Source organism: Pinus tabuliformis, chromosome Q (assembly GCF_031772625.1).
Source record: "Pinus tabuliformis cultivar Carrire ecotype Pingquan chromosome Q, CPIR1, whole genome shotgun sequence".
NCBI lineage: Eukaryota > Viridiplantae > Streptophyta > Pinopsida > Pinales > Pinaceae > Pinus > Pinus tabuliformis.
Window position 1 is genome coordinate 1,135,405,742 of NC_142296.1, and position 26,005 is coordinate 1,135,431,746.

At 41.8% G+C, this 26,005-nt stretch overlaps 1 pseudogene; it reads right to left on the reverse strand.

Annotated features, from left to right (window-relative positions):
* LOC149223549 (coatomer subunit alpha-2-like) lies at positions 1 to 25,647 on the reverse strand (annotated as a pseudogene).
* Positions 25,648 to 26,005: the final 358 nt, after the last annotated feature.

Sequence of the window (26,005 nt, forward strand, 5' to 3'; positions counted from 1 at the left end):
TCAGCAATCTCTGTAAGCCCATGAACTACTGCACTCACATATGGGCATTGTGAACTGACCCATAACATCATTTTATATTTATACAATCCCCAACATCTTCAAAAACTTATCAATATTGTCCATGAAAAGATACAAAATGAAAGCCTTTCAACATTTTTTAATCTTTGGTAAGCATATTCAACAATGGCAGCATTTCCTTACCAAAGGGCCTCAGTTCCAAGTGTATACCAGTGACCTTAACATCTCTCTGTTTTGCAGAAGCAACATCAATTTGAATAGCTTCACCCTACACTGCTAAGTTAAATCATGCCTTCTCGTCTTTGAAAAAGTGAAGAGCCACTTCTGGGAAGCCCTTCAGATGCAGCTAAGCAATCACTGCCTGTCCACAAATCAGTTCCTAATCATGCTCATAACATTGTCATACTTCCTTTTTATCAGTGCCAGCTTGAATATATACTCATGCATCAATCTGTATGACACAGTTATTTCCAACTCATTCATGCAATTGACAGAATTCTCAGACACCTTCATTATACATACTTGAACATCAAGTGTTCCAATAAGGCCACCGTTTCTGTTTGGAAGACAACAAAGCACAATTGTCACCCCGAGCACCACTCTTAAGTTTTAACACAAATAATCTTATGCAGAGAACAATGTACAAGCTCCTTGCTTCCAATGATGATTGCATGCTTGCTCAGCAAGGCTACATTTTCCATGTCATCTGACTAAATGTATTTAACAAATGGAATATGGAGGTCCCCAGGTACAATCCTCTGTTGCAAACCAAGGTTGCTGTCTTTTCTTCCTGCATTGTGTCACTCTTCTATCCCATCACTATCTTCTGGCCCAAGAAGAAAGTTTTATGTTCCTACACAGAAAATTGTATCCACAGTTACTGGACAACTAGACTTCTTGATCACCTTATTTCTGCGATTTTTATCACTTGGTTATGACTCATGTCAGTGACTGCCGATTGATTGCATGCAAAAAAGGCCCAAGAATAAGTTCATATCACCCACCATCAACATCCAAACGTATTAGGACAACATTCTCCATGGGGCTAAACAACAATGATCATCATCCTTGATCCAATTCATGGATCCAGCCCTTCTTATCTGTATAAGTTGAGAGTATTTTTGAGTTGCAAATTGATGAGCAAATAAAAAATGGTCATTGTTGCAGTATAGGGTGCCCTCATAAACAACAAAAGTAGATCTTTCTCTTTCTAACTTGAAAACAATCATCCCATGGTCATGCCCAGCAACAAGAAGATTCAGATCAAGATGTGCTACAAGGATCCAGAAGCAATCATGGTCTCTACGAAATGTTTGGACACCTCTACAATACTTGGATACATCTCAAACTCAGATACTTTTATCTTCTAAATGTTAACAATAATTTCGTGGCATGGATGGAACATCACACGAGACATATAGTTCACATGCCCTCTTAAAAGTTAAAATATCCAACTTCCCAAGCTTGGTACCCGAGAACAAAAAACATACTAACTTTTCACAAATGAATTATCTACAAATTTTTCATGTGCCCTCCTAAAGTATTCAACTTCCCAGGCCTTGATCTCTGAGAACAAAACTAACTTTTCACAAACAAATTATCTACAAACTTTTCACATGCCCTCTTAAATTATCCAACTTGTCAGGCCTTGGTATTCGAGAACAAAACAAACTAACTTTTCACAAATGAATTACATGCAAACTGAGATGCTACTCAAGAAAGAGGAGTAATAAAAAACAAAAAAAATGTTAATATATCTCTAATGAAATAGATATAACTTCACCAAGCAATTGAATTTGCATGCCATTCAATCTGCTTGGTGACCATTTGCTCCTAACACAATCAATGGCAAGCTGGGATGAAAAGCAGCAGCCCAGTTCACTCCATGGTCATGACATTCCAAAACATATTTGACAACAACATCACCCTCTCCAAAAATATCTGTGTTCATTTGTGTTAACCTTAATATCATCAGCAGATGGTTTTCCTCCTCGGAGCACAAATATCCCATACACAATCAGTCTGATCCAAGGGGCTTCAAATGACCAAATCTTCTTTGGGATGAAAAGAAACGCACATTACACAAAAAATGTTGCCAGTAAGGTCAGATACAAGTTCAAGATTTCCAGTTCCATATTGTTATTGTTTGTTCGTCATTGGCACTGACAATCTAAGGATACTCATTGTGGAACTTAACTCTCCGGATATAGACAGCGGTGCATATTGTAGTTCCATATATTGATCTTAAAGACATTCCCTGTAACATTAACAAGTAAATTGGAGTTATAACAACTTTTCATAATTGTATTTTTTACTGTTATGTCAGATGACTTGCAGTTAATATCATTTACAATCGAAGGCACTACTCTTTAGATGTCCTAAATATACATGCACAATATCTACATAAGAAGCTACATGGCTGGGAAGCTTCACTAAACTTACCAATTCTAAAATAACTTTGTTCCTTGGATGGGAGAGGGTGGGATTTTTTCTTGCAGCTCTCCTTTAGCTAAGTGGCTGCACTATGAGAGGCATTTCTAAGCCTGCCAAAATCACCAAGGACTTGTCATCTGGCCCAATCCCCACCCATTCAGAAGGTTTTAAACTAGGTATACCAGTTTGATTACCTTACAACCTTTTTCCTTGCGTGTAATTTCTCACCCCACCCTCCGTCCGGTAGTGAGACTGAGATATTCCTCATAGCTCCAAACAAAAATTGACTCTATTCCTCATAGCTCATGAAGAAGAGCTCCAAACAACAATTGACTCACAAACAGGGAAAGATAACATTTTCTTCCCAACCACCCAAGCTAGACCCAATTGACACCACTACAAAACTTGCCACTAGACATGTGTAATTTCTAGACATTTTACAATACAGAGCAAGTAAAGGTAATCTCCTAGTTGATCCATAAAATTTTTGTCAAAATACATGAGGGACTCTCACAACACCAATGTGTTCAAAACCCTCTCCATGTCACCAAGGTGTTAGACACCCACCATTCCAGGATATAAAAATGTATCCATTGAAACCCATATCAATCATCCAATTGATGGAACTACTGAAAAATGAACCTTGGTGATCAGTTTCAAAGTGCTGCTCAATCTCTTAAATACATAAAAAAAGAGGTTCACATGGACCACAAAACATGCAATAAATATCCAAGCCAGTTGGCTTACCTACAGACACAAACACGACTAAGCCTTGTGAAAATGTACTCCTCTAATCAACCCATCATGCTCATCAAATCTATCAATGTTCCCATTTGATAATGCCATTGTTAGTGTCAGTGTTTGCAGTCTTCCACCAGTGATCAAATATGCTCTTATAAAGTGGTCTTGGGGTGTCCAAATCAAATTTTTGTCATTTCAGTGAGTCTTCGTGTAAAATTTGGTCACTAGGTATTAGGTCTAGGATTGTTTTCACTCCTTCCAAAGTTTTCCAATCACTGGTCCATGTCACCATTCGGCTGAGTGTGTGATCATTCAGTTGTCATCATTATTTCAAGTTCCAATGGGTCATTTTACACCTTGTTTGTGCTTCAGTTGTGCTTAAATAAGGCTCATTTCTCTCTCGGGTTTTGAAGGTAATTTTTCTTGGATGGTCAAATCATCAACAAAACTTGTATCCTAATGTTCATACACCTCTCCTTATCCTTAATATACCTTCCTAAACACTTCCCATCACTTATATCCCTCAAATTCATCATTTTCCCACAAACCCTAGCCTATTGCTACAATTTAACACTTTTCTAGGTTAGGCCTGTGTTTTGCCCTTTTAGACCCCTTCCCCTCACTCAATATTTGAAATTCTACTTTCCCCTGCTTCCTAACATCCCTCCCTACTTCCCAAAATTTTCTCAAGAAATTAGAGGCCCCTCATCTCCTTCATTTCCCTTCATTTCTACAAATCCCCTGTTCCACACATCGGGATAGGTTTTATTCAAATGATGTTTCTGAGCAAGAAAAGATGAATTTGAATAAAGTGAGAAAGGTTTTTTCCCATCACAGACTCAAGAAGAAAAACCTCCTTCAGTTTTTACACAGGTCTCGTGGTTCGGGAGAAATGTCCAAAACATCATTTGCCTCGGGAGAGTTGCTGCACTTCTGGAGTGACTTTGGGAAAATCAAGCTTTCTCCTAGCTGGAGTGACCAAATGACTTTCTTGATGAGTCAAATGATAACTAGACACCGAAATATTTCCATTGAGCTATCATGAGCTCAATTTTGAGTTGAGGAAGACCTCCAAAAGTTGACTGAAACAACACTCTTCATTTTGGCAGCCTCATTCTGCTCATTTTGACTAGTCTTGGGAGATTGGGCTTTTTACATGGCAAATGAGCTCCAAATTGAAAAATTCAAGATGTTCTGGAAAGTAGACGTGACGAGATTTCCAATGAGCTATTCCATGCCCAATTTTGACATCAAAAAGGCACTCAAAAGTTGATTTGAAGTCGGCGCTGCGCATTTATCTAGGAGAGGCACTGCGCACTTGACAAGCATCCCAATTTTTCACTGTTTCTTTGGTTTTTCGCTTTTCACCTATGGGATTTTAATATTTTCACTAATGTAATGTAAAATCATGATTTCATTAACCTAGGGTAGATACATTAGATGAAAAGCTTAAATGAGATGAATGAATCTGTTTGCTTCATACTAGGAATGTTTCAGTTTCAACATCCTAGTCTTCAGCTGTCTGCTCAATTTTTTGTGCAACTGACTCCTCCTCTCATGGAATTCGACCCCTGAGGCTAGGATTAGTTGTTTGGGGGTCTATATCATGTATTTTATTAGTCAGTGTGTGGGTTGGACTCACTTGGATGCTCAGAGCTTGATTGTAAATCATTGTAAGCAGTTTGGTAAGAAGATTAATAAGATTTGCAACTATTTTTATGGGACCTCTGTGGTATGGAGTTTTAGCACAGATTCTTCTTTTGTAATCATTTGTTTACATGTTTTATGTATGCCATCATTCATTTCATTGCTTCTTATTGAATGTTAGGGTAGAATCCATTGTAACAGTGCTCTGCCTTGGGAAATCATTCAATATTTCATGTTTTCTATTGTTTGAGAAGGATCCATGATTGTCACATGCCCTCCTTAGCTCCTCATCAGTGTTAAACACCTCACACCATTAAGCCTAAAGTGCTAAAGCCTATTCCTACCTTTCCACATAGAACACCCCGCATTAATGACCTAATTTCCCAGACCTAAACTGCCAAGCTCCATCTGATCCAGCAAAACACCAACAAATTCAATCAAAAACTTTCATGCTATACCTAGCCTAAAATCCTTTACATGATCCAGTCATCTTGACTGAGATCCTTACGGATAGAGCCCTCTCCTGGCCTAGTAGGGCTAGCTACTAGGCTAAGCTTGGTTTGTGGTTACCCTAGAATTGCCTCCCTTCAGCGTCAGGTCAATCTAGGTGATAACAGCCATAACTGAATAACCCCACCGTGAAGACTAGCTAGGATCCATGGCCTTTTCATATAAAAGTTCAATCCCTTTACCCAGTTACTCTGGCACTCGAATTTGGTCGACATTGCAAATGATCTTCCAGCCTATATACCATAAAAGGGGTTGAATCAGCATACAGAACCAGTACAAACCCTAGACCAAACCCCACATGCAATTTCATGAATGATCCAAACCATTTTCCCCATATTTATGTGGTATTGTAGTGATGCGTTATTATTTCTCCTTTAAGATTTCTTATTTATAACAAACATTTTGAGGCATTCCCCTCCTTTATGGGGAGAAAGTGCTTAATGTGAATTTTATAGATGACCTTGCTCTCACTACAAAGCTCATTCAGTCGTTTAGTGGTGGGAATGACACAATTTCTTGATATCGTCACTACATCAATAGGCATCATGGTTAATCAAGAAAAGATAGAGGCCTTTATTATTTGGGTAGGGTTACTTTCTAGATTGACTTGTCAATTAGGGGATTATTGTTTCTTAAGAGAACTTAAGATTGGGTTCCCTCACTTGCCTTGATAGTTCCTCTTCATAGAAGCTTGAGGTAAGTGAATTCAAAGAAACTCTTCAAGTTATGATCATTTATGTGTTATTTATGTTGACGATGCATACGCTGGTAATGCAATTGGCGTTGATAAGGAAAATTCTGTAGCTCTCTCAATAAAGGAAATCATTTTCCTTTTCTACAAGGAAATCCCTTTACTAGTGAGGGAAGGATATTCCTTTCCTCTAACTCAAGGAATCACCTTGCCAGTATAAAATGAAAGTCCTTTTCTTATAGAAGATTAGAGAAGTATAAATCTCAAAAATAATTAAAAAGTAATTTGAAGAACGAACTTGAGAATTGGTTGAAACATGTTCTTGAGAGGAGATCCTAGAAAGAAGCAAAGCATAGTTAATCATTAAAAAAGAATGACTTCTGGAGACAAAAATGATAACTCCCAGTACTACAAAAAATACTTTTTGGGGGGGCCGGGGGGGCTATACGCTGCCTCCAAAAGTGGGAATTATAACCGATTTTAGCATTAGCTGTAGTTTTTTAAACCCTCACTCACCCCACCCCCTAGCGGCCCCTAAAAGCATCACCTCTAAAAGTCAAGCCTTTTAGGGGCGTTTTTTTAAGAGAGATGAATTGCCCCCAAATCTGTCACTTTTCAAAGGGGTTTCCAAACTTGAAAAGTGACTTTTGGGTGCAATTTTTTAGACCCCTGTTACACTAAAAAATGTCACCATGACCACTTACAGTTAGTATGGCTCAAATCAACAGTCATGCTACCCTCTTAGGCAAGTCTTATGCCTCTGTTATCCATCTCAAACTCAAAGAAGAGAGAAAGTCTTGTAAAAAATATGTTTATCTCTGGGGTCGCAGGTTCTCTCTAGCCTCACCTGCGGGGACGCTGACCATGTTCACAAAAGGTGCGTCCTTGGACGCTCTGTATGTTAAGGGACAGGTGCGTCCTTCTGTAAAAGGCAAAATGCGCGAGTTTCATCTTAAAAAAGTTACTTGTGGTTACTTCTAGAACTTTCTAGAGGTCGGTTTGATGATTTGGATGCGCCTCCAGTTGGTTCATGTATCTCTATTAAGGGGGAACTTATCCCATCAATAAGGGAGCTATCCCACCCAAAGAGGGGGATTATCCCATTGATGGTGGACCTGAATAACCTCTTTACAGCACTATAAATAAAGACATTGAGCCAGAGGGAGGAGAGGTTGGAGCTATACATTTTCTTTGGGTAAATGCTGCAGGAATTAGGACTCCCATTTAGAACCTTGTGAGGAGAGATTGTCTTTGCTTGATTCTACTTGGAAGTGGGTGAGCTTTGTCAAAGTAGAGGAAAACCCTTGATGGACCCTGGGAGGAACTTGCACAACACCAAGGCCAGGTTGTAAGAGTTTCTTTGTTTCGTTATTAATACAAACTGGTTTATTTTTCTCAATAGCTTGTGTTAATGAGTTATTTCATGTGTTCCTTGGTCTGCATGTTGAATATATGTTTTATTATATGAAATGCAAGTGCTTGGTAATTGTTTGATTGTTTGTGGTTGCAGGAATTGACTTGAAGGAGGAGCTCATCCGGATCGGCAAGGACGGACTACAACAACCGCGTTTTGGAATAAGGTAAGCCTAAACACTTGTAGTTTTCATGTTTTAAAAGGTATATTTAGAGAAAGATCACTCCATTTTGTCTTGTTTGTCGCTAGAGAGTTTAGACTCCTAGGGAGGTCAGTTGTGTCCGCACAAACGACTTTTTCCGCCACGACAAATTGGCGACTCCGCTGGGGAATCCATTAATGAGAGAGTCTTTTCCTTTGTGTGAACTTTGCTCTGTGAAAATCACTTTTATTTTCTGATTTTTGACTGTGAGAATTAGTATTTGGGTGGCTTAGCTTCAGATTTAGTTAGATTTGGTTTTTCTCAACTTTTCCAGAAGGACGCACCCTCTGAGTACTGCACAGTGCGTCTTTGGACGCGCTGTTGCCGTTTGCACAGAGCGGGCCCGCACCTGTTATAACGGGTTGCCTGCGTCTTCCTGTAAAATTTAGGAAAAGTCCATTTTTTGCTTTAATTGCTTTTAGATTTTGATTTTTCTTAGTATTTTCTACCCAGATCCTTTAGTACCCTGTCAAGAATTTTCACCTAGACTTGTTTTGTGAGCTTTGAGTGTTTTAGTGGATTTCAACGAAGTTTAGGCCTAGGGTTTGATTTTTCAATAGGTCCTGTAGTGACTTTGACGGTAGAAAGTTGTCCAGCCTTAGATCTCTCTGGTTAGTCAGCCTTCTTAGAAGTCGGGCCTGTCGTAAAGTCTCCTTGTGTGAGCAGCTTGCCATTTAAGTTGTTTTGGGTCAAATTTTGAATTACTTGTTTATAAAGTGTTGATTTCCATTTTACAAAAGAACAAAAAGATTAGAGTTTTGTTTTGACTAGTTTTTGGTTCTGCAATAAGCTAGTCCTTGATTTGATTGTGATCAAGTAAAACACCTTAGAATAATCATTGTTGGTTTTGGCCTCGTTAAGATTGCTTAGAGTAAATTTACCTTTTAGTTTGCTTATGAGTGCATTTTCATAGATTTTAATAGTTGTTAAGATTGATTTTTGGTTATATTAGATTTATTTGCTTTATTAAAAGAAAAATACAAAAACATCTTCTTTAAAAGTCTTGTTTCAAGTAGCTTTTTGTTTTTGAAAGAGAAAAAGAGTTTTTTCGTGCATGTAAAGAGCGGTCATGTTTTTTATGCTTGGAAAAGACAAACGAATTGTTTCTTTGATTGTCTTCAATTAAGAAGTTGCTTTTATAAAGATTGCATTCTCTCAACTTTTTAGTTAAGCAATTCATCGAAAAAGTAAAGTAGTGGGTAAATCATCCTAGGTGCATTTTGTAGTGGTTTCGAGTCGAGTCAACACACCACTGGTTTCACTTCCATCACCTTTTGACTTAAGAAACAACCTTAAAAGTAACGCTTAAATTAAAATCAATCTAGTAATTTTTATTTTTCTAGGGCTCTGAAACACCAACATAGCTTAGGCTAGGGTCTTGGAGTAGGTGAGTACTTAACTCTCCAAGACTACAAAACCAAACAGATAGTTTATCTTGAGTAGATTAAATCCAATTGTTTCAGTTATACTCTGGGAAAGCTCCTCTTAAAGGAGAAGCACGAGCTCGTGTCCGAACCAGTGAGGGGATCATTCCTCCCTCGTTGGGAACGACGCCAGACAGTACGTATTACAAACGGTAAACCTCGGATTAACCATTGTCGAGGAGCCAGGGGTCACTTATCGGTAAACCTTGGATTGTTGTCAAGGAGCCGGTAAGGGGATTGGAGCTTGCTACTCTGCCCTTGCGTGCTGTCAGAGTTTAGACTGTTCCCCCAGGTGTAATTGTTGTGATTGGTAACTTTAGTGACCATAATCTTTAGGGTTCTACCGAGGTGACGGTGGAGGGAAGGTCCCACTGTACCTGGAGCAGACGTCGGTTATACTCACTTGGATTTTCCGGGGGGTTCACTTCACTTCGAGACGGTTAAAGTGGAGGAACTTGTGCCGGTCTATTCATTAAGCAGGTTGCCGGGGTAACTGTTCCACCCGCCATTTCTGTACTGAATCCTGCGAGGTTGGGCCTAATCACCAACTAGCGCTTTTGGTCCGGAAGACTACTGTTTGTGTGTGGTTTGACGCTCTAGATTATTTAGGCGTGTGCTTCAAATTTGTTTGCTTCTTTAGAAGACTTTAGGTGGTTTGATTTGAAATTTTTACTTTGTTTTCGTGTGTTGTAGTTAAAAATCTTTAATTGTGGCGGAATTACCGAGACAGTCCCGTAGACTTCGGGGCCAGTCTCCTGAAGTTGTTTCTGTGGCCGAATTGTTGAGAAGATCCCGTAGACTTAGGGGATCCCCTCCTCGAGACGACCCGGGTAATTTAGAAGGGTTAAAGGTCCTTGTAACTCCTCCTAGTGACAGTAGAGTAGGTTCACCTGAAGAAGGAGAATCTTCCTTGGTAGTCCATCCAGATTACCAAAGTTTAGAAACAGGTTACAATCCCGAAACTGTTACAGTTTCCGAGCTTGCTGGTAGTTTTTCATCTGCCAGTGAAACAGGCGAAGAACCTGAAATTTCCGAACCTGTTACTCCAACTTCTAGTGTCCCTGATTCACCGAGAATAGAAAGAATTATCACCGAAAATCTACCTTCTGGTTTGATTGCTATAGAAGAACTTGCTCCAGAAGAAGATATAGGTGTCTCTCACCTTGAAGGTCAACTTACTATTGATCTAAGGGAGCGTGAATCCATCTTTTACAGTCCTCCTAGAAGTACTTCTTTACCTTGCGTTAACCAATTTTTTAGACAACCTTCGTACTCCTTTTCCACCGGAGGTATTCATACTCCGTAAATATGTCTGGTCAGTCGTCCGTGTTTACACAAAGTCCTGAATCTTTTTTACACGGCGGTCCTTCTGTCCCCACTGGGTATCAGTCACTTTCTGGTACCTTTGCGGGGGCATCTCCTCAACCCATTGATCATGGGTTATTTGCTGGAAACAGTGGTAATAAACCATTGGGTGTAGGAGACATTTACATGATGTCAGGTTCAGTTCCCGTTTCCCAACCTCAAGGTGGCCAATTACCGCCTGTGGGGCAACCGCAGTTAACGCCTGGGGGGCAACCTCAAGGTACACAAATTGTGTCTGGGGGGCAACCTCAAAGTCAGTATGTACCTATGGTGCAATACTTACCTCAAGGTCAACCTCAGCCTCAATATGTACCCCAAGGTCAACCTCAGTATCAATATCAACCTCAAGGATGGCAACCTCAAGGGTATCAACCCCAAAGTTATCAACCTCAAGGATACCAACCTCAAGGTCAAGGTCAACCCCAGTATCAGTATTTACCTCAAGGTTATCAACCTCAAGGTCAATACTCAAGTCAAGGTTATCAACCGCCTCAAGGTCAGTCATATGTTCCAAGTATGGGAACTGCACCTTACAATTATCAATCCTACCCTCAATCTGGTTATGGATCTCAGTACCCTCAACCTGTTACGGGTCAGTACCCTGGAATGTTAGTGTGGGATCCCTCAAAGGGTCAACAGGTGTTGCAGCCAAGTGTACAAATGCTTCCTCAAGCTGGACAACCCGTAGTTTCTGGTCCAACCCAGCAACCGCAACCTGTCCAGCCCAATGTTCAAGCTTCTGTAGCTTCGGTAGTTACTCAGCCGGCAATTGCACCTAGTACTCCATCTCAAACGGCTGCTGCAACTACCGCTACATCTACCATACTTACTTCTGGAGTATCGACGGCTCCAGTTTCTACTGTCCCTGTTACCGCACCTCAGACATCTTTACCGTTGTCTGGATCTACGATTCAAACCACGGTCCAGATGCCTGTAGGTCAGCCTGGTATAAGTACGGTTGTGACTACTCAACCTCAATTTGTTCAACCTCCGTACCAGGGACAGTACCAACCTGGGCAAGCTGTCCAACAACCGGTTTACCAGTATCAACCGTATCCTGGGTACACTTATCAACAACCTCAACAACCCCAGTACGGTCCGGTTAATCCTGGTTTTCCAGGAGGATATAATATCCCAAATGCGACTCCTGTTCCTAGTTATCCTGGATATCCTCCTCCTGGGGCTGGTATTGTGACTCAGAGTTTTAGAGATCCTAACCGGCAGTTACCGTTTATTGCAACTTTAGATTTACCCGACTTGACGCGCCTAACGAACGATCCAATTCAATATCTTCAGTTCTGGCCGCCAATGCCAAATAAGTTGCCCAGTGATATACCCAAGTTCGAAGGTAAGTCTGGAGAGGATCCGTCCAATCATGTGATGACTTACCACCTCTGGTGTGCTTCGAATTCTATCTCAGATGATTCCATCCGCTTACGTCTTTTCCAGCGTACACTCATTGGTCTCGCGGCCAAGTGGTACATTGAGTTACCACGGGCCTCTTTTTACAACTTTAGCCAGTTAGCTACCTCGTTCTTAACTCACTTTCAGTTGCCGGTCAGATACGATAACGGCACGGAGTTATTAACTTCACTAAAACAATCGACGTCCACGTATATTTCTGATCACATTCATGAGTGGAGACGTCGAAGGCGATTAGTGAAAGTTTTTATCCCGGACCAAATCTTAGCTGAATGGTTTGTCAAATCATTATTACCGAAGATTACTGAAGATGTCGCTAAGGCCGGAGTAGTTACTGAGGAGCAAGTCATTGCTCAGGCACAATACCTTGACTTAGTTTACACTCAGTCGGGTACGTTACACGAGAAGATTCCGGATCTTCCAAAGTCGAATCAAATCGCTGCTGCTCCTTCGGGATCTCATGCCGCTGATGGTATGATTGGTATCGTGACTACGAAGAGTAAGAAGAAGTCTTCCAAGGCCTCCAATACTCCAATAATCACTTTGCCAGATTCTCCGACAGGAGAGTCTTCTCCTCCTGAACTTACCGCCGACATTCACGCTGTAGAGTCATCTACGGCCAAATCAAAAAACGGTGGAAAGAAGAAAGGAAAGAAGAAGGCTAAAGCAGACAAGGCTCCAAAGGAGAAAACTGAAAAGTCGGAAACCAATGACGAAAAACGAAAACCTCGATATCCTTGTCTTATTTGTGAAGAGGATCATTTTACGAGAGATTGCCCTCATCGGGCCGAGGTTGTAAAAATAGTCAAAGGTTCTCCCACTCCTGCTGTGTTAAAAAATCCATTTCCAGAGCAGGAGAATAAGATGATAGGTTCTTCTTCGAATGCCAGTGAAGAACCCATTTTGATGATGTCTCATGTGAGGATTGCGACTCGATCGCAAGATTATGGTAGTAAGGCTCCTGTTGATGGCAAGGAAGCAGAATCTTCTCACTCTAACCCATCAACCTCAGCTCCTGGTTCCGATCCACTACAGATCGAAAAACCTAACCCAGACTTAGTGATTAAGCCGCCCGCCAAGGGTGTACTTCGAAGGTCTGCTTTCAATCCACATGCGAGAGCAGCCCAGAATTACAACATTGTTGAGGACTTAGCTGTTTCACCTTCAGCAATGTCGGCACTCGAAGTGCTGCAATCATGTCCAGCACAACGGAAATTGCTTTTGTCGGCTATCGGAGCTGTCGATGTTCAGGACCCGAACCTAATGATCTTTGATCTAGAAAATAGTACACCACGTCTCCCCCATCAAATGGCTTTCCAAATTCCAGTGATAGTCAAAAACAGGCCTATTCATCGGACTGTGATTGATGAGGGAGCTTCTACGTGTATTATGTCGATTCAATGTTGGAGATCGCTTGGTTCTCCTTCGTTGAACCAATCCCCCACCATCCTTAAGGCCTTTGATGGCCGTGGGTTCCGTCCGTTTGGTATTCTACAAGAATTGCCTATAGGGGTTGAAGGTAAAACCGTTAGTCTGGATGTGGAAGTGGTTGATGCCCCTCTAGACTACAACCTTCTTTTGGGTCGAAGTTGGTCATATGCTATGACAGCGGTCGTTTCATCGGTCTTCAGAGTAATTAAATTTCCACATAACGGTAAGATCGTGACTATTGATCAGCTGACATACTTTTCATCCGATCCAGCCTCTTCAGAGAGTATCCAGCATGTTGGTAAAACGACAATCCCTTATAGGGATGTTGGTGTAGGTTTAGTTAAGGATTCCGGTTTACTGGGAACTTTTCCTCTCCCTCCACTCAGCGCAGATCCTTCGTTTGCAACCATTCATATGATTACATCAGAAAACATTATTTATGATGATCCTTGGTTCGTCCCATCTGACTCTGAGATAGACTCACTCGGTGATGTTATGCCTTTGAGTCCATATGAAATTGCTTATGAAGCTCTCATGTCTTTTACTGACTTTCATTCAACCGAAGTCGACCAAATGAATGTGGTCAGTGAAGAGTCACTTTTCACCTCACCCTTAGAACGGATAACGTTTCCCGAAGTCGTGTCATCTGACGAACAACTTCGCGAAATCCTAAGTGTAGACGATCTACCATGGGAAGATCTCCATCACAGATCTTCGTTTTTACCTAAGGATGATGCATTTGAAAATGATTTTTCATCTATCTTTACCGCTGAATATGTCAAAGACGCTCAGGATCCAACGAAACATTCTGATTCAGAGCTGAATTTAGGGAATATTTCTCGTACTATTCCCATTGATATTTCAGTGAAGCCCGGAATCGAGGAAAACATTCATATAGGTGCCGCATGTACTGAAGAAGAAATCCAAACTTACAAGGCCCTATTCCAAGAATTCCGCGACGTGTTTGCCTGGTCTTACGAGGAAATGCCAGGAATTGATCCTGCCATTGTTATTCATGAAATAAAGACCTACCCGGATGCTAAACCCGTCCGGCAACGGTTGCGTCAAATTCACCCTCGAAAAGCGGCTGCGATTAAAGCAGAAGTCGAAAAGCTGTTGAAAGCAGGTTTCATTTATCCGATCCCCTTAACGGATTGGGTATCGAATATTGTTCCGGTCAACAAGAAACAAGGAACAATAAGAATCTGTATCGACTATAGGGATATAAATCGAGCTTGTCCAAAAGACAACTATCCTACGCCTTATATCGATCAAATTATTGATGATTGTGCCGGAAGTGAAATGTTTTCCTTCATGGATGGTTTTTCGGGCTATAATCAAATCAATATTCTACCTGCCGACCAACCAAAAACGGCATTCATTTGTCCATGGGGGACATTTGCTTATTGCAAGTTACCTTTTGGGCTTAAGAATGCCGGGGCCACTTTTCAACGGGCGATGTCTTATGCATTTCATGATATCAAGCACATTGTGCAACCCTATCTCGATGATTTGCCTGCTCATTCTTTACATCGAGCTGATCACCTTGTCCACCTACGAGCAATCTTTATGAGGTGTAGGCATTATCGAATTCGGTTGAATCCCCACAAGTGTGTTTTCTGTATAGAAACAGGTCGATTGCTGGGATTTGTTGTTTCAAAAGCCGGCATTCGCGTCGATCCCTCGAAAGTCGAGGCTATCATCAAATTGCCTCCTCCTTCGAGTTTGCGCCAACTCCAAAGTTTGCAAGGGAAAGCGAACTTTTTACGCCGATTCATCCCAAACTACGCCGAGGTCACTAAAGGTTTTACACGGTTGTTGAAACAGAACGCACAATTCTTTTGGGACGAGATTGCCCAACAATCTTTTGATGCACTTAAACACGCGTTGACCCATGCACCGTTATTGCATCCTCCCAACTACAACCAAGACTACTTCTTATACCTCGCAGCTTCGCATTCCACCATTGGAATGGTGTTAGTTCAAGAAGATGAATTCGGAGCGGAGCATGTGATATATTATCTTAGTAGGACCTTGAATCCAACTGAGCTAAAATATTCGCATGTGGAGAAATTGGCCCTGGCAGCCGTTCAAGCTGTCCAGCGTTTCCGTCACTACATTCTTCTCCGCAAAACTACAGTTATTTCGGATTGCAACCCTATGATTTATATTTTGACAAAACAACTGCTAGGGGGCAAGTACTCTAAATGGATTGTTATCCTGCAAGAGTTCGACTTGGAGTTCGAGAAGTCCAAGTCTAAGAAATCCTTAGTTTTTGCGGAATTGATGTGTGATTTCCCGAGTGCTGACACAGAGACTGTGGCAGAGGAGTCCATTGCGGACGAATCTTTGTTTCTTATCAGTACTGTAGATCCGTGGTACGGGGATATAATCATTTATCTCCAAACCCAAACCTTTCGGCCTGAAGCTTCCAAAGCAGAACGTCGAAAAATTCGGTTTCAATCCCAGCCATACAAAATTATTGGAGATACACTTTATCGCCGGGGGGCAGACTTAGTTTTTCGACGTTGTTTAACTCACGAAGAGGCTGAGAGAGTTTTGAATGATTGTCACTCTGGAGCATGTGGCGGTCATATGTCTGGGTATGCCACAGCTCAGAAGGTGTTGCGCGCTGGTTATTTCTGGCCGTCTATGTTTAAAGATTGTATCATTGCAGTCAGGAAGTGCCACAACTGTCAAGTGTTTGATCGCAAGATGCGCGCTCCACCTGCTCCTCTCCACCCTATAATTGCCGTTGGTCCATTCGCCAAATGGGGTATCGACTTTATTACTTGTAACCCTCACTCGGCCGGGGGGCATGCGTATATCATCCTTGCGGTTGATTATTTTACTAAGTGGGCCGAGGCGATGCCTACATTCGACGCAAGCGGCAAAACAGCTGCAGTTTTCGTATTCAATCATATCATAACTAGGTTTGGTGTCCCACAAGCAATCATTACTGACCATGGGAGCCATTTTCGAAATGTCATGATGACTGAGCTTACAAGCCAGCTTGGTTTGCGCCACGATAGCTCTACTCCTTATTATCCGCAAGCCAACGGTTTGGTTGAGTCTATCAACAAAGTTCTAGTTACCATGATCCGACGAACCATTGGTGTTCATCGGTCGAATTGGCACAACATGTTATTTTCAGCACTATGGGCATACCGAACCTCAGTGAAAAATTCAACAGGGTTCACTCCTTTCCAGCTAGTTTATGGCTTAGAAGCTGTGTTACCCATTGAATGCGAAATCCCATCACTTCAAATGGCTGTCGAATTACTTCCAGCTACTTCCGAAGAGGAGACACGTTTATTGTACTTGGCTAAATTAGATGAGACTCGACGTGACGCTACATTGGCAATCGAGACTCACGCGAAACGAATGAAAGCTCAGTATGATAGAAATGTAACCCCTCGAAGTTTTTCGGAAGGAGACCTAGTACTATTATATGATCAAGCTAACGATAAGCTAGGTGCCGGAAAATTCGTTCCCATGTGGCATGGGCCCTACATTGTAAAGCGAAAGCTAGCAAAAGGGGCTTATGAGCTAGTTGACTTTGATGGGGACTCTTTGGGTAAACCCAGAAATGGACTTTACTTAAAGAGGTATTATGCTTAAATGATGGGAATGGAGAAATTTTTAGATAGGTTAGATTTTCTTTCTAGCTAGCAAGTGTGTTAGTTTAGTCAGTGTGCTTAGCTTAGAGAGTGTGGTTTTTCGTCGTTATTCTGGCTTATCTTGGTTTTACTCTTGATATTGCAGATGTCGACGCCTCTCCAAACATATATTGGATTTGCTGATGGTGCTTGTCGTAGTACACGGAACATCTCTTCCGCAGCTTGGGTTATCTATTCGCCCTCTGACGAGTTAGTTTCTATGCATGGGGTAAGCCTCGGTCAAACAACGAACAACATTGCAGAATACAGTGCAGTGATTGAATTATTATCCGAATCTATTTCATTTGGAATTCGACGTTTGACAGTGAGGTTAGATTCTGAACTTGTTGTATTACAGCTTAATAGAGTTTATGCCATTAGGAATCCTGTGTTATTAAGGTTGTTTTTGAGAGTGCGTCTCTTGGAACGTGAATTTGATTACATTGAATATCAACATATTCCAAGGTCTTTGAATACATTAGCAGATGCAATTGCTTCTCGAATGTTGGACAGACATTTACGATAATCATGCAAGTAAATTTAAAAACATTTCATCACATATGTTAAACAAGATAAGCCGGTAATAGTGATATATATAGATAGAAGTGTGTCAAAAAATATATACATCGTCTTCGATCATAGGTTGAAAACACCTTATGATCGGCAAAATGATAGTACAAAAAGTCAAAATGTCACATGTGACTACAAAAGTGACTAGTCAATCACTGGTGGTGCTCTCTGTATGACACCACTGCGCGGGCTACCTTACGCAAAAATCTCCTAAACGGTCCAGGGACCGCGACTACAAAACGCTGAAGTCTGATAGGAATGTCGTCCATAGTAGTCTCAGGTATGTCTGCCGTGAGACGCTCTAGATCATGCTCCAACTCAGCTAGTACGTCTGCAGCCGCGTCCTGTGGGGCCGGTACCGGTGCAGCTGGATGTAGTCTATCAAAAGGCCGGAGGTTGGCTGGACGCTGTGGACCAACATCTGCATTTTGAAAAGTTTTACTGTTAGTTTTGAGACGATATATATGAAAAATAAAAAATACATAATTAGAAAACTTGTGAAAATAAAAGTACCTCTGTCGTCCCATTGTTCTCCCTGTGGAAGAACCATGTCCGGATCACCTCTGAAATCCATTCCGGCATACGGAAAGTCCTGTATCGAAAAAACCTGGTCCTCTAACCAGTGAAAGTAACTATCTGAGAATCGAACCACTGTCGCACCCTCGTCAGGATGCCGGGCCATCACCGCAACCCATCGTATCAGCTTTGGCTGCCGAGGACCCAAGATATCAACAGTGAGTTGCTGAGGGATCAACATTGGAACTCTCTCCAAGGCAAAGCTCACGACTATAGGCCCATATCCAAAAGTCTTTAGTCGTCCGTTCTTTGCCTTGGTCAGTTGGCTCTTCATATGAGCCGACACAGCTTCACACCAGTTGAAAATGGTGCCTTGGTAACAGTCAATTGCCATCCGCATTTGGGATCCGGAAGCAATGTGTAAAGCGGCCGCGCCGCAAATTCTGGTAACCGTGAACGCTATGACTTTGAGTTCCGGTAGAGTGATGTGTTTTATCTCTATGCCTTTTGAATGGTGAGCCCCACGTGTGCACCAATCCTCGCGGAGACTATCAAGGGATTGGCCACCCGGCCTAGTCCCCGCAAGACTGAGTTGCTCACCTCTGTTCGGCAAGCCAGTGAGAAAGTATACATCCGAGGGCTCTATCTCGAGCTGGTGCCCTCCTATGTAAAAGCATTGTTCTTGAACGTTCCATCGCTCAACCAGCCATTCCAAGAATCTTACCTGGCCCCTCATGCCCGGTATGGTCCAATATTTGTATAATCCGCATGCTCTTAGGGCATCCAGAGAAGGTTGGTGATTTATTGCAGCTTCATCTTCCTCTACATGCTCTCTTTCTCTCCAGTCTAACATGATTAATGCCCTGCATATCAAAAATAGCAATTAGAAATTGATTTAGGAATTTTTGGTGGTTTTTTGAGGGAGTTGGGGTTTTGAAATGCGCACTTCTCGGAAGACGCACCCCGGCTTTGTAGCACAGGGCGCCCGGACGCAGCTGGCCTGAAGGCGGGCTGCGTCTTCCGACCGTTTTCCCGTATGAGAAAAAGTCGGGGGACGCAGGTCACCCGAAGGGCACCTGCGTCCGCCGAGAGGCGCATTCCAAAACCAAAACCCCCCCAAAAAATGAAACTAAGACCTAAAAATTAATTCTAAACGGATAGAAATGCAGAGTAGGATGTGTAAAATACCTGGATGAGACGGCGTTCGATTCCGACGGTCAGATTTTCCGCAGCGACCACGGGAAGTTTCTTGTCAAAAGCTCCTTTTTCAACCTCCAAAGTCAAACGGTAAAAATGATATGGTAAAAGGTCTTTTTATAGGTTTTTTGGATGAATTAGTTCATTTTTTACCATGAAAAGATGTTTTTCGATGTATTTTTGCCTATTTTAAACAGGTATGAGTAATGTGTCGCTTTTGTGCAGGACAAAGGGATTTCAAGGGAAATTGTAATTTTTTCACAAATAAAATATCAGAGTCATCTTTTAAGCCCTTTTCTGACTCCTAAAACATGAAAAGACTGCCGAGCGTTTCTTTTACACTCGTTAAAACGGAATTAAAAGACGGTCCCCTTTTAGCTCTTTTCTGACCGTAAAATCAGGAAAAGATTGCCGGGTTTTTGTCGTTTCAAACTCGATAAGGAAATAAAACGACGTGTCCTTGATCGCTTTTTACTTTTCAGGTCGATGACACTATTATGAAAGTACTCCTTGGTCGCAAGATCAAGCGGTTCCCCCAGGTATTATTTTATACTTTTTCGGGCTTGAGGGACACAAATTTACGAAAAAGTTCAACGTGGAGTTTCCTTAAGTTTTTCAGACTCTCTAAAATTGAAAAACGCCGAGTTTCTCCTATACTGGGCTCGTTAAACTTTTACAGTAAAGGACCTGTTCAATTACAAACAGGAACGAACCACTCCTTCCTAGGGTTCGAATTTAAACTAGGTTGGACTCGTCCGAAGGATGAGCTTATAATCAAGCATATGTTATCCTCCTCAAGCTTGTTAAAAATAAAGAGGTACTTACCAGAAATGGTGGGGGAAAAGAGAGAAGAATGAGCCTATTTGTTACCTTTTATCTCAAAAGAAACTTTATTACCACTCTTGAACACGACACTTTTCATTCACTTGGGTTGGGAAATCTTTTACCTCACAGTTGACCAAACCACTTTGAAAGTCTTTAACCGGGTTTCGGGGATTAACTTTAAGTTATTCGTCACCAAGCCATCTGTCGTGTCGTTATGTGTTCAAGAGGTCTGCAAGCAAAAACTTTCATCTGCAAAATACTTGTCATCCATTTGACCATCCCTGAGTCAGTCCTTACAGCAACATTTCTTCAACTTGAACAATGATTTCGTGTTGCGGGCTTGCCTGCAACGGGTCGCTTTCTATCGACATCGACACATTATCTAGAAAGATGACTTAGGAATCGACAGCACCTTGAAGTCTGCATGCATCAATGGCAGGTTTCTCGCCTTTGACGTCAGTTTACATCATTGACTTTCGATCAAAGGATTCCGTGAAGTGTTCGACATCAAAACATCTATTCACATTTCACGGGTTGTGCTTGGTACTTTGAGAACCATTGACATTACTGGTGGTTTCTCTCACGCTTGTTAACAGTTTACATCATCGACTGGTAATCAAGTGGTTTCTAACATGTTCGACATCGAATCATTTAATCACATGGCTAGAATCGTACCAATTCGGGAAGTAGAAGTGAAGACCCTGGATCTAGTTTCTACCATCCAGGCTGCGAGGAGTTTTGTATTCATTATCTATGTAGACTAATCATAAACAGATGGCTGCGTCCATACTGTGTCTACAAAAGTCTATAAAAATGATGTACTGCAAGATCATTCCTGTATCAGAATAGTTAGTCCATTAGTTAAAGTTTTGAATCTGAGTATGGGAATGCCTACCTCAGTGATGATATAATCTTATCCATGTATTTTGTGTTGAAAATTGCAGGTTCCAACCAGGCCATCCACAAGACAATCCTTGAAATGATAAAGCGCTTCACCCTTCCTAGAATTACAAAACCCTAAATCTATTCCAGGCTTCGCACTTTAGGGGGCAATCTGTTACACTAAAAAATGTCACCATGACCACTTACAGTTAGTATGGCTCAAATCAACAGTCATGCTACCCTCTTAGGCAAGTCTTATGCCTCTGTTATCCATCTCAAACTCAAAGAAGAGAGAAAGTCTTGTAAAAAATATGTTTATCTCTGGGGTCGCAGGTTCTCTCTAGCCTCACCTGCGGGGACGCTGACCATGTTCACAAAAGGTGCGTCCTTGGACGCTCTGTATGTTAAGGGACAGGTGCGTCCTTCTGGAAAAGGCAAAATGCGCGAGTTTCATCTTAAAAAAGTTACTTGTGGTTACTTCTAGAACTTTCTAGAGGTCGGTTTGATGATTTGGATGCGCCTCCAGTTGGTTCATGTATCTCTATTAAGGGGGAACTTATCCCATCAATAAGGGAGCTATCCCACCCAAAGAGGGGGATTATCCCATTGATGGTGGACCTGAATAACCTCTTTACAGCACTATAAATAAATACATTGAGCCAGAGGGAGGAGAGGTTGGAGCTATACATTTTCTTTGGGTAAATGCTGCAGGAATTAGGACTCCCATTTAGAACCTTGTGAGGAGAGATTGTCTTTGCTTGATTCTACTTGGAAGTGGGTGAGCTTTGTCAAAGTAGAGGAAAACCCTTGATGGACCCTGGGAGGAACTTGCACAACACCAAGGCCAGGTTGTAAGAGTTTCTTTGTTTCGTTATTAATACAAACTGGTTTATTTTTCTCAATAGCTTGTGTTAATGAGTTATTTCATGTGTTCCTTGGTCTGCATGTTGAATATATGTTTTATTATATGAAATGCAAGTGCTTGGTAATTGTTTGATTGTTTGTGGTTGCAGGAATTGACTTGAAGGAGGAGCTCATCCGGATCGGCAAGGACGGACTACAACAACCGCGTTTTGGAATAAGGTAAGCCTAAACACTTGTAGTTTTCATGTTTTAAAAGGTATATTTAGAGAAAGATCACTCCATTTTGTCTTGTTTGTCGCTAGAGAGTTTAGACTCCTAGGGAGGTCAGTTGTGTCCGCACAAACGACTTTTTCCGCCACGACAACCCCCCCTCTTCAAAGCATCACCTCTAAATGTCAAGCCTTTTAGGGAAGGTATTTGAAGAGATAGCGTTGATGGGTAGCCCAAATGGTTGGTTGAAGCCCCCCTGGCAAGTCATTGGCCCTCTGTTATGAGGCGTTGGTTCAATTCTCCTTGGCTTCGTCAGGGGGAAGCCCCAAAAGTTGGGTCAATTAGGTGTGAGGGTCCTTCAGGTGGGCTAGCCTAAGGGTGTTGTGAGGACAAACAAAAAGGTCTTTTAAGAGATATGAACCAGCCCCAAAAAGTGACTTTTAGGGGTGATTGCAATAGCCCTCAAAAGTCATCTTTCAAGGTTGGTTGTAAATAGCCTCCAAATATTCACTTTTGGGGGCGATTTGAAACCCCATTGAAAATTGACCTATGGGGGCAATTTAAAACCCCCCTCGTAGCAACCTACAAGGGCGGCTTACAACCCCCCTTGTAGCAACTTATTAGGGTGGTCTAAAACCGCCTTGTAACAATGTTTGGGGATGTTGGGAACCCCCCTCGTACTAACTTTTGGGGGCGTTAAGAGCCCCCGTCATGGCAAGTTGTGGGGGCATTAGAAGCCCCCCTTATAGTAGACTATACATACTTTCAAATTTTTAGATTGTGATAATTTCACACTGTTATGTTGGGCACGAGTGAAGAGGATCAAAAAGTTGGGTAGTTGTATCCACTTGAGGTTGGCTTACACGACGCGTCACTGAATTCATCAAATCAAGGAGAGTTTGCAAATGGCATTGAATCAGCTTTGCGCAAACCCTCATTTGAGCATACGATCATCTCTTCACATTCACTCCATAATGAAAGCACTGAAGAAAATTGATGATGTCATTAAATATAGTGTTGATCCCGATGTATTCTATGGGAAACTTAGGAGGTGTTTGGGAATGTTCTTTCTGTTGTTGATTTGCGCTAAAGGGCATGGAATTATCAAATCATGAAGGGGAAAAAGCTTTACATATTGCCTAATAACAACCAAGCAAGTTGAAGGACCAATCCCTCCTAGCCTAGTCCCTTTACCTCTTTGTGTTATGTTTCCTTACCAACAAACTCCTGCGCTTTATTTCGATAGCCTTTGGCAAGGCATCACTCGTAGTAGAGTTTGTTTAATTCTCAAGGAGATTTCTCCCCTTAACACAAAGACATTTAGGTATATTGCCATATAATGAATTTTCATTCAGTATCTCACGGTTGGTTTGGTCTCTAACTCTTTGAGTTTGTAGTCTATTGGCTTGTCAGTGCATCTACCACATTTACTTTCCCTCCAAAGTGCATCCCTCAAGTCCAATATTTTCCCTAATGTTCTTTCTCCTCACTCTTTCGTCCCAAGGGAGAAATGGAAGGGGTGGTCAAGGTCATAGCCAAGGCCAGGGTTGTGGTTGTGGAAGAACTCAAGCTCAACCTCAAACCACCCGAAATCGGGGTCGTAGAAATAACAATGATTTAATCTTGGAAGCAACTTGGCCTTATCTAACTAATGCACACCAACAGGTTGATTATATTATTTCGGGTTGGGACAATGAATTGAAGTAACAGGCAACAGATCATGAACTGGAGCTAAATGAATGGCAGGATCTCATCCCTGACCCCGATACCAAAGGTTGATACACCCAGGTCCAACAGACCCTTTACCTTTTCTGGATGATAAAAAATCTCTTGGCAAAAGCTTTAACGTCCACCTTTGCAAGAATTTTGGAGTTGGCAACAAAAATATTGGAAAACACAAGGAATTCTAGCTCATTCAGTGCCATATTCAATAGCAAAATGCTCATTTAAGTCGTATTGAGAATCATATTCCCTGCCTTCCACGAACTGAATAAGGACACAATATCCCTTTTATAAAGTAATAAGGAAAAAAATGGAAATTATTTTTTATTATTAAATTGATAATTAATTGAGTTTGTCTTCAATAATTGGAAAATTTTTGTCATAATGACTTGGAACCTTGTTATTAAATCTAAACATAAACATTCTCAATATACATGATAAAATTTCTACGGTTTTGAATTATAAATTTATTTTTTCTGCACAACCAAAAAGGTGCATCTTTCCTACATTAATGTTCATAATGATAAACTTTGTGACCTATTTAGCTGAATGTCTAAGATATTGCTCAAGCAACCTACTCCCAACAACTAATTTTACTTTATTGATCATAACGTGATTATTTCTCATTAATTATCACTTCCCAGTTTTACAAGCACTCCAGCTACCTGAGAGGACAACCGAGCACAAGAAAAGATCAGATTCATCCACTAAATCAAGCAAACGCACTCAGAAGTGCCATCAGGCAACTAAATGCGGTTGGTGGTCAATTATGACTCTTTCATATCTAGAATGGCTAGGTGCCTTTGTAATGAGACTCTATATATACCCAGAAACAAGATGTAATCAGGGTTGATGGTTGATATTTTGGTGTAAGGTCCAACTTCTGGAGACTGTAACTATTTTGATACTTGCAGCATCTCGTCTTCATTTTTAGCTAATACAAGCTTCTTTTGATGTTAATTGTTCACTTTCCATTTCTCTTCTCCTCTAAGCTGTGCCTGATATGTTGTATTCCTGAACTCTTGATGTTTAGCACTAGAGTAGTTGTCATCCTATCTCCGTGTTAAAGTCTTGTATGTATCATTGAATGAGTGATTCAGGTTTCTCTTCCTCTAGTACCAGAGAACTGTCATCCTGTCTGTGCACTAAGAGATTAGATTTGCAAACTTCTTTACTAGTTGCAGCCGGCCATCACATGGTCTTGTGCATTTGCTGGTGTGGTCAGTATTCTGAGTTCTCCATATTCACCCGATCTTAAAACAGTGAGTAGTTGGTGGTCTAAAGCCTTGAAGTCTGGGGGTGTTCACTCATGTCTGGAGTCAAGCAAAGTAGAAGTGGTTATCTGGCTTGGACAAGCACCATTTCTTCCATTTCCATTTGCAACGATAAGTTGAATTTATATGTTCCTACGCATCTTCGAGATACAACCTAGGAGAGTTTCTTGGGGTGATAACATTGCCTATGCGCTTAAAAACGATTGGAGTCCAGTATTGCATTGGAAGACCTGGTAATCGAACCCAAATCGGCACAACTCCCATCTGTTCCCTCTCAGGATCAAATAAGGCATCCCATCTTTTCAGCAGAACAGGGGCTAATTCGATATGCCAGAATCTAGAGAGTATCCAGTCCGTGTACTCTTCCCTGTGGAAATGAAGGGCAAACCATCCTCGCACAAGCACCTGAATGGTGGGTAATTCTTTGAGTAAAGAACCCCAAATCTCCGAGGTCCAGAGACGAAGTCTCTCCACAGTATAGTTTCGCCCCCGAACTCGGCCCACCAAGACCTTCTTGGCTATATCAACAACTTCCCCCATCGAGAGGTCTTCGCCCAAGGATAGGTTGATGTCCCTGTCGACAGCTTTTAGGCACCTTCCTTTCTTTAGCTTGTCAGATCTGCGAGCCATCGTAGAGTCCCAAAGATGTCCTCGTATGCCCTGGTTAACCGTATGTGGGGTGGATGGGGTCGATTTAGGGTTTGGGACTGGGGAGCTGAAGCATCCAAAACAGATAGGGGTGCTGGGAGATGGGCCACCAAGATTAAGGGTGCTACCGGATAGTGCAGGGATAGGGTAGGTAGTAGTCCTAGGAGGGGGGATGCTAGAGGAGGAAGGGTTGTAGGGCGGGGTGGAGATGTGGGTAGACGGGGCAGTGGTGCGTTGAAAGTGGGCGATGGTTGCCGGTAGGTACCGAGGAGATTCAAGGTAGCCAGGGAAAGCGGTGGGCAGTCCAAGTCGGAGGCATCTTCGATGTTGACAGAGGGTG